At 32.4% G+C, this 10,258-nt stretch overlaps 1 long non-coding RNA gene across 1 annotated transcript; it reads left to right on the top strand.

Moving 5' to 3' along the window:
- Positions 1–2,208: 2,208 nt before the first annotated feature.
- Positions 2,209–5,309, top strand: LOC130455253 (uncharacterized). Its single transcript, XR_008913175.1, has 2 exons — positions 2,209–2,399; positions 5,045–5,309. It is a non-coding gene; the product is annotated as an uncharacterized LOC130455253 (long non-coding RNA).
- The last annotated feature ends 4,949 nt before the right edge of the window (positions 5,310–10,258 follow it).

The raw sequence follows: 10,258 nt of genomic DNA, 5'->3' as shown, positions 1-10,258 counted from the left end.
AGTATTTTTCAGGAACCAGTTCTTTGTGGCTATATATGTGTACTCATATATATATTTGTGACTTTTTTGTAAACTAAGTGCCATTTGAACATTACAGTCATTTTTAGAGTTATTGTAATCAATGTGAATAACATGCTTTTTCACATATGTTCTAAGCCTGTAGTGTTCGCTTTGTGATCTTATGTGTACTGTATATATTCTGTATAGTAATATTGTATTGAAATACTAGCTTGTTTGATATAAGGAGAATATGTATTGAGTACTTTTTGCAAGCTTGGTTGTATAATCTTTAAAGACAAAAAAAGTTTTAAAATACCAAAAAAATTTCTCTAAACTAGTCCTTATTGAGGTCCAAAATTGAGGTGCAATTGGGCAGAAAGGGCAAGGAAACAATAGTTTTGAGTGTCTTTGGTTAGAAACATGAGGCTAAGATTTTTTCATTAAAATATATTATTAATATTAAAAAAAGAAGCATTCCTAATAAGGTCAGAAGTGAAACAAGGATGCCCATTTTCACCTCTATTATTTAAAAATATACTAGAAACAATAGCACTAGCAATTATAGAAGAAAAAGAAATTCAAGGTATTAAAACAGGTAATGAGACCAAGCTATTACTCTTGCAGATGATATGATGACCTACTTAAAGAATCCTAGAGAATCCACCAAAAAGCTAGTGGAAATAATCAACAACTTTTGCAAAGTTGCAAGTTACAAAATAAACCCACATTAATAATGAAGAATTTCTATATATTCTAGCACATGTCAGCAGCAAGAGTTAGAAAGAGAAATTCCATTTAAAATCACCATAGACAATATGAAATACTTAGGAATCTTTCTGCCAAGGCAAACATAGGAACTATATGAACACAACTATAAAACACTTTCCACACAATTAAGGGTAAGATGAGCTAACATAATAAAAATGACAATTCTAGCCAAACTAATTTACTTATTTAGTGCCATAAACATTCAAATACCAAGAAACTATTTTTTTACAGAACTAGAAAAAAAAATTAACAAAGTTTATTTGGAAGAACAAAAAATCAGGAATATCAAGGGAAATATTGAAAAAAATGTGAAGGAAGGTCGCCTAGCAGTAACAGACCTCAAACTACTATAAAGCAGTGGTCATAAAAACAATATGGTACTGGCTAAGAGACAGAAGGGAGGATCAGTGGAACAGACTTTGGGTAAGTGACCTCAGCAAACAGTCTATGATAAACCCCAAAATCTCAGCTTTTGGGACAAAAATCCACTATTTGACAAAAACTGCTGGGAAAATTGGAAAACAATATGGGAGGGAATAAATTTAGATCAACATCTAAAAGCCTACACCAACATAAACTCAGGATGAATGAATGACTTGAATATAAAGAAGGAAACTTATAAGTTAAGTGAACACAGAATAGTATACTTGTCAGATCTTTGGGAAAGGAAAGATTTTAAGACCAAGCAAGACTTAGAAAAATTACAAAATTTATAATGAATAATTTTAATTACATTAAATTAAAAAAAGTTGTTTCAAACAAAAACAATGCAACTAAAATTAGAAGGGAAGCAATAAATTGGGAAAAAATCTTCATAACAAAAAACTCTGACAAAGGTCTAATTACTAAAATTTACAACAAAAAAATCAAGTCATTCTCCAATTGATAAATGGGCAAGGGACATAAATAGGCAATTTTCAGATAAAGAAATCAACATATCAATAAACACATGAAAAATATTCCAATTCTCTTGCAAATAAATGAAAATCAAAACTACACTGAGGTACCACCTTATGCCTACCAGATTGGCTAACATGACAACAAAGAAAATTAATAAATTTTGGAGGGGATGTGGCAAAACTGGGGCATTAATGCATTTCTAGTGGAGTTGTAAATTGATCCAACCATTCTGGATGGCAATTTGGATCTATGCCTAAAGGGCACTAAAAGACTACCTACCCTTTGATCCAGCCATATTACTGCTGGGTTTGTACTCTAAAGAGATAATAAGGAAGATTTGTACCAAAATATTCATAGTAATGCTTTTTGTGATGGCAAAGAATCTGAAAATGAGAGGATGCCCTCTGATTGTGGAACATCTGAACAAATTGTGGTATCTATTGGTGATGGAATACTATGGTGCTCAAAGAAACAATGAACTGAAAGAATTCCATGGGAACTGGAATGATCTCCAGGAATTGATGCAGAGTGAAAGGAACAGAACCAGGAGAACATTGTATACAGAGACTGATACACTGTGGTACAATTGAAATTAATGGACTTCTCTACTAGCAGCACTGCAATGATCTGGGACAATTCTGAGGAACTTATGAGAAAGAACACTATCCACATCCAAAGGAAGAAATGTGGGAATAGAAACACAGAAGAAAAACAACTGCTTGATCACATAGGTCAGTGGGGATATGATTTGGGTTATAAACCCTAAATGATCACCCTAGTGCAAATATCAATTATATGGAAATTGGTCTTGACCAATGATACATGTAAAACCCAGTGGAATTGTGCATCAGCTATGGTAGGGAGTTGGAGGGAGAGGAGGTGAAGAACATAATTTTTGTAATCTTGTAAAAATACTCTAAATTAAACAAATAAAAATTTAAAAATAAATAAAAGGAAGAAAGAAAAACAAACAAAACAAAACAAAAATAGAAAGGCATTATAATCCCAAACACATTAAAAAAAATTGTAGCTATATTTTTGGAGTAGGGGGAAAAAACCCTGGAGACAAAATAAATATCCAGCTCTTGAGGAATGAATAAACAAAATCTGCTAGAAGAGTAAAATGGTCTATTGTTGGCCTATATAAAAAATAATGACTCAAAAGAATATTGAAAAACATGAGAAGTGAAGCCAACATAAAGAGTATTATAATGATAATGCACATAAAACAAAAAATTAAAAAGAATCTTAAAATGAATGCTATAAAAGCAAATTTTGAAAAAGCACTGTTGATCCCAAAGAAGACATATTAAAGATAAATTAAAAAATTCAATTCTTTCTTTCCCCAATAAAATAAGGATTTATGTGTGAGAAATGTGCAAAATAAGACTTTTTTAATGTTTTGGCTAGTTTTGCTGGACTTTAAAAAAATAATGCACACCATTTGAATGAAAATATTCAGAATATTTTCCTACGTAATAACTTTTTGAACTTACAGAATAAATAATTTGGTTTATAGGAGTGTTTTCAAATTCAGATAGAAACAGAATCACTAATCCATATATAAGGTTCCCTCCAGACCCCATATTTACTTCACTTTAAATTGCAATATGATATGTATTTTATTACATTTTATTTATTTTGTTTAGTATTTATAAGTTGTACTTTTATCTTTAATCTGCACTAAAAATGTTGTGGGCCACATGAGAATAGTGGGTCTCCTGTTTGATACCACTGTTTTTCAATAAGATCAATGGTTATGAAGTCAGATGATATAAGTTCAGGTTCCAACTATGAAATATAGTACCTGTGACAGTTACTACACTTGGAGAAATCACTTGTATTTTCTCAGCATGAGTCTTCTTGCCTTCAAAATAAGGATTATATAATGCATGGCCATTGGATTGTTTTGAGAAGAACACTTATTGAAGTTTAAACACAATATAAATATAGTACTTTTGGGAGGAAAGACATATTAGTGCTAGTGGTCTGAGAGTCTCTTAAATGAATGTTATAAAATATACACTTGACCATTGAAAACTAGTCATTTAACTTTTAAGGAAGATATCTTATTTATTTTTATAAAACATTTCATAAAGCATTTATAAAGCATTATTTTTATAAAGTATTTATAAAGCAATTTATCTTATCATTGGGACCTGGGAAATATGGATAATTTTCAAAAAGAATGAACAATATTTTGGATTGCATTAAAAATATACTGAAAATAATGCATAGGAATATTATTTGTTTGGCCACTATTATCTTTTAAAAAAATAATCCTTACCTTATTTATTAGAGTTGGTAATAAGAAGGTGTTTTCAAGGCAGAAGGATAATGTGGGCTAGGAAATTGGAGTTTTAAATGTGATATCCAAGTTCACATAGATAGGAAGTATCTGAGGCCAAATTTGAACCCAGGTCCTCTCTATGTCTTATACAATATCTACTGAGCTATCGAACTACTCCTATGTTACCTTTTTATAGTAAATCTCATAGATTAAATGTTTTAGTGGAAATGTGAATTACTTTGTTGAATTCAAAGCTTAATTCAGAAAAAAAAATATTCTATGTTTCACCAATGAAAACAGAAGCTATATATGTAATATACCTCTCTGAGCTTTAATGTAATATCTAAATTCCCAATAAAGGATCCTCTTCAATAGACCACTGGGTATTTTAAATATAGCTCATCTTTAATTTGCAGTTCACTATCTGCCAACCTTTACTCTTCTGTAATCATAACTTTTTATGAATGCTGAACTCTTTATTGCCCACAATGGATAAATTACATCTTGCAAATTCAGTTATTACTATTTTCATCAGTGAAGAGGAACCACACTAATGACTCTTGGCTACCATTTTCACATTTCCTTTTCTTCACTTTCCAGTCTATTGTGTGGGGCAAACTATGATGCTTGGCCATGTTTTCATAATCAATTTGTTATATACTTTTTAACCTTCACAATAATTACATTGTTCATGATGACTAAGGCCATTAGTCTAATAACTATAATTAGTTATAATTATGCAAAATGGGGATGTTAGATAATGACATCTTCTGTTTGTTGTTCTCCATAGAACTCATTAATGATATTTATGGCCACTTACAAAACAAAATGCCTTATCCATATGTTGAGTGGCCTGTAAACTACAGTGTTGACAGAATTAAGCCCAATGGGCCCCCACTTTTTCCTCAGTGTTAGCTGGTGACAATTAATAGTTAGCATGTGTCTGCTGATGACAATTTAATCATTTAGTGTCAGTTGTATATGTTATGCAAAGTAACTATGTTAGTGTCCCTTCCAAGCCCTCCAATTGCATGAAACAATTCCCCCACATTATTCTCACACAATGTTCCTCACTTTGTTCCCCAGAAATTACCTGAAAGGATGAACCAAAGAATGAATCTCTACATTTCCACATGATGAATCATTGTCAATACTCCATTGAACTGCATGGACTTTGTTGTCATCCTAGTTCACTGTTTATATTATTTCTCTATCTAGACCATATGTTTTTTTAACCTGAGTTCACAGAAGAATTTCAGAAGATTCATGGACTTGGGAGGAGATAAGTTGAGATTGGTTCTGACCAACAACTTCCATTTTCTGAAGAGGAAATAAATACCACATCCTTTAATTTTCTTCCTTAAATCTCCCAAATCTTTCAAAGAGAGGTATCCTTCCCCAAAATATACTTTAATCTTTGTCAAGAGGAGAAGCAGGAAGTTGGTTCAGAAGCTTGTCCACTCTCATTTTTTCAGAAAGAGAAGGAACCAGCTTGGTGTTATGGCTATTTACTTTCCTAAATATTATTAATCTAAGGAGTCTGACTTTCAGGTTAAAGTTAAATATCAGATTGCTATTTCTTAATGGGAGAAGCAGTCCCTGAACCTTATATTCAAATCCTGAGTCCCTTCCAAACAAAAATCAGTCCTACAATGAATACATACAGCAAAAAGAAGAAAAATCCATTTCTCCAAGTTGATAGTAAAATGGAATCAGAGGGAAAACACATAGCAGAATCTATACTAGACAATACAGAGTAAGAACACTCCCAAAAGGAGTGAAATAACTCAGCCCTAACAGGAGAGTCTCACAGGTCCTTCAAAAGGAAGTTTCCTTAAGTCTCTATTATAGTCTGCTGAGAATAGGAACATGATGGAAACTATCAGATCTCATATCAACTTCCTTTTAGAGTCTTTTCCTTCAATAATCTAAAATAGAATCTGTTCTCTCAAATCTGGAAGTCTGAAACATCCCAAACCTTAAAAAAACTGAAGAGATTCAAAGCAGTTCAAGAGAGACTAGTGTTCTTTCTCTTGGTAGTCAACTGTGCCTTGACCCTCATAAAGACATAGGCAATACATTTCCACTTATGACAAGAGAGTCTCATAACAATGGACTTTTGGATTTAGATTACACATATGCATGCTAGTAGATATATACTCATATACATATGTGTGTGTGTGTGTGTGTGTGTGTGGAGAGAGAGAGAAAGAAAGAGACAAAGAAATAGAAAGAGAGAAAGACAAAGAAAGAAAAAGAAAGAGAGAAAGAGAAAAAGAAAGAGAGGAGAAAGAGAGAGAGAGAGAAAGAGAGAAAGAGACACAGAGAGAGAGAGAAAGAGAGAAAGAGACAGAGAGAGAGAAAGAGAAAGAGAGAGAGAAAGACAGACAGAGAGAGAGAGAGAGAGAGAGAGAGAGAGAGAGAGAGAGAGAGAGAGAGAGAAACTGACTTGACCAAAATTATGGAGATCAGAAAATTACTATGGACTATGATAACTCTTCTGACATGTTCTACAAAGCTCCAATTATTTCATATGTCATTCAAATTATGGTTTTTGTGTGAAGTCTGAGAATCAAACTCACTAAGTTCAAAGAGCCCAATAATAAGAACTCTTCTCCTGCCCTGCCTCTAACTGATCAGACTTTTTGGAATCAGCAGCCTATGAAGGCAATCTTATAAGAGCTACCCATTGAAATTTAAGAAGGTATATTTAATACTGATACTTAGACCTAGAACTAAGACTCTAGGCTGGAAATCAGAAACACTAATAACATAGGTTTTGAAAAAAAGAACTACTTATAAAATCTGCTTCAACCAGCTCCAGTCTTCTGTGTGGGTTCTATTTAGGCTCTAGTTAGTAATTTTATCCAATTCCTTGACACTTAGTTCTTAACTTACATAGTAACAATTGAGATATTTTGCTTATAGCAATTTGTAGAGGCACTTAGTGAAGCTTTTTAAATTACTCCTGGCTTAATTATTCTGGATGAATAACATGTTATACCACAAAAATAATAATATAAAAAACTCAACTGATTTTATTTTTCTGCCTGTTTATCTCTGCATACTTTGCAGGGATAGTGAGCTGTTATCAACAAAATTAAAAATTATACAAAGAGGTATATATGTAAATGTATGCATATACATATATATGAAACACTACTCATGAATATATATATGCATATATATGTATATAGAGACATAAACATTTAAAATTAACTTGTCTCTAGAATGAATTCCTGACTATAAGGAGATTTTTTTTAAAGTAAAAAATACCATTTAAATAATAAATAATGGAATTGCAACACACACTTTCAAATTCCTCTAAATTAGTGGCCCCATGAGTGGCATTTAAATTACTGTCAACTACTTTTAGATGTGAGTGTTATACACCTCAACAAAATGCAAATTATGTAAGTCTCTACTGGTGTATTTATTCGTTGATTCATTAAATATTTATTAAGTGCCTCCTATGTAAAGAGGCATTGTGTCTTTAGGACAGGGATTTTTAACCTTTTTAGTCTTGGGGAAATCTGATAAAGCTTATAGACCCATTCTCAGAATGATATTTTAAAGATATAAAATAAAATGAATTGGATTAGAAGAAAACATATTATATTGAAATACAAGTATTAAATATGATCAAACAAATAAAAAAGTCATGGACTCCAGGTTAAGTGCTGTAGACACTGGTAGAGATGCTTTGATGGATCTTCACTCTCATCCATGTGATTACACTGTCCAATGAGGCAGATCACAACCACCCTATACTATCTCATCTTTTGTGCCTCTTCCCCATATACTTCCTTATGTGCTCCACTGGGGAACTATGTAATGAACTGGAGGTCATACATTAACTAAATGTCTTTAGTATTTGATTTATTAAGCACATCCCTGACTCACTGATTTTCTTTTTTTGTCTTACTACATGACTATCACATTTTCTTATCCATTGTTTTCTGACTCATTGCTTCAATTGTTCAGAAATGTGTTATTCCTTGACTCATAATTATTCAAGATGCAGAATAATGTTGTGACTTCAAGGGATTTTGTGATTTCATGACATTGATAGGAGATATCTTATTTAAGGACTTAATTTAAAGTGTTATTCTTATCTATCATATATTAAAAATTATAGTCAATAAAGGCTAAGCATAGTGTGATCCTGTATACTTTATATCTTTAAAACAACTAGAAATGAGTGAATTGGAGACAGATTTGAAAAAAAAAAAAGATTTGTGTTAAATTTTGTATCTACCATATAACTACATGTATGATTTGTAGAAATCATTAAAAATCTTGGAGGACAGTGTGGGAAAGATTAGGTTTAGATCAACACCTCACACCCTACACCAAGATAAATTCAAAATGGGTGAATGACTTGAACATAAAGAAGGAAACTACAAGAAAATTAGGTGAACACAGAATAGTATATATATCAGACCTTTGGGAAGGGAGAGGCTTTAAAACCAAGCAAGACTTAGAAAGAGTCACAAAATGCAAAATAAATAATCTGGAATACATCAAATTAAAAAGTTTTTGTATAAACAAAACCAATGTAACTAAAATCAGAAGGGAAGCAACAAATGGTGAAACAATCTTCATAAAAACCTCTGACAAATGTTTAATTACTCAAATTTACAAAAAGCTACAGCAATTGTACAAAAAATCAAGCCATTCTCCAATTGATAAATGGGCAAGGGACATGAACAGGCAGTTCTCAGCCAAAGAAATCAAAACTATTAATAAGCACATGAAGAAGTGTCCTAAATCTCTTATAATAAGAGAGATGCAAATCAAAACAACTCTGAGGTATCACCTCACACCTGGCAGATTGGCCAACATGACAGCAAAGGAAAATAATGAATGCTGGAGGGGATGTGGCAAAGTAGGGACATTAATTCATTGATGGTAGAGTTGCCATTCTGGAGGGCAATTTGGAACTATGCCCAAAGGGTGATAAAAGACTGTGTCTTCCCTTTGATCCAACTATAGCACTGCTGGGTTTGTACCCCAAAGAGACAATAAGGAAAAAGACTTGTACAAGAATATTCATAGCTGCACTCTTTGTGGTGGCCAAAAATTGGAAAATGAGGGAATGCCCTTCAATTGGGGAATGGCTGAACACATTGTGGTATATGTTGGTGATGGAATACTATTGTGCTAAAAGGAATAATAAAGTAGAGGAATTCCATGGAGACTGGAACAACCTCCAAGAAGTGATGCAGAGCAAAAGGAGCAGAACCAGGAAAACATTATACACAGAGACTGATACACTGTGGTACAATCGAAGGTAATGGACTTCTCCATTAGTGTCAATGCAATGTCCCTGAAAAATCTGCAGGGATCTAAAAAACATTATCCACAAGCAGAGGATAAACTGTGAGAGTAAAAACACCAAGGAAAAGCAACTGCTTGAGTACAGGGGTTGAGGGGATACGACTGAGGAGAGACTCTAAATGAACACTCTAATGCAAATACCAACAACATGGAAATGGGTCCGAACCAAGAACACGTGATACCCAGTGGAATCATGTGTCGGCTATGGGAGAGATGGTGGGAAGGGGGGGAGAGGAAAAGAAAATGATCTTTGTTTCCAATGAATAATGTTTGGAAATGACCAAATAAAATAATGTTTAAAGTGAAAAAAAAAAAGAAATCATTAAAAATCACCAGGTCTCAAATTCTTCATTTTCAAAAGGAAGGCATTGATATAAACAACATTTGAAGTTCCTTAAAGAAGTAAATTTATGATCAAAAATTGTCTACCATAAACTACTTGAGTAAGCATTTTTAATTGCCTCCTCATAATTTCATTAATGATATATTCAATGCATATGTAGATTATTTTCATAAAGATATTATAAAGATATAAAAATATATGTTTTATAGATGCTTTTATGTATTTCCTCCCCAGTAATAATGATTTGTTTTTAGTCTTATTAAAGTCTTTATATCCCCATTTCAGATTTTCTTGGCAAAGATATAGGAGTGGTTTATCATTTCCTTCTCCAACTCATTTTAGAAAGTAAAACTGTGACAAACAAGGTTAAGTGACTTGCCCAGGGACACACAACTAGTAAGTGTTTGAGGCTGGATTCAAACTCAAATCTTCCTGACTCAAGACTTGGCACTCTATCCACTCATCACCTAGATGCCATTAAATATTAAATATTTTTAATAATTTTTTTTTTAAATTTTTAATAAAAATTTTAATAAATATTAAATCTTTTTAAGTGTTTGATATCACCTTTGCTTTTTTTCTGTTTCAAGAAATAACTTCTAAGAACCCTTGAATTT

The sequence above is a fragment of the Monodelphis domestica genome, chromosome 6, assembly GCF_027887165.1.
Source record: "Monodelphis domestica isolate mMonDom1 chromosome 6, mMonDom1.pri, whole genome shotgun sequence".
NCBI classification, from domain to species: Eukaryota; Metazoa; Chordata; class Mammalia; order Didelphimorphia; family Didelphidae; genus Monodelphis; species Monodelphis domestica.
Note: the sequence above shows the minus strand (reverse complement) of the source record. Positions and strands in the feature narration are given on the sequence as shown.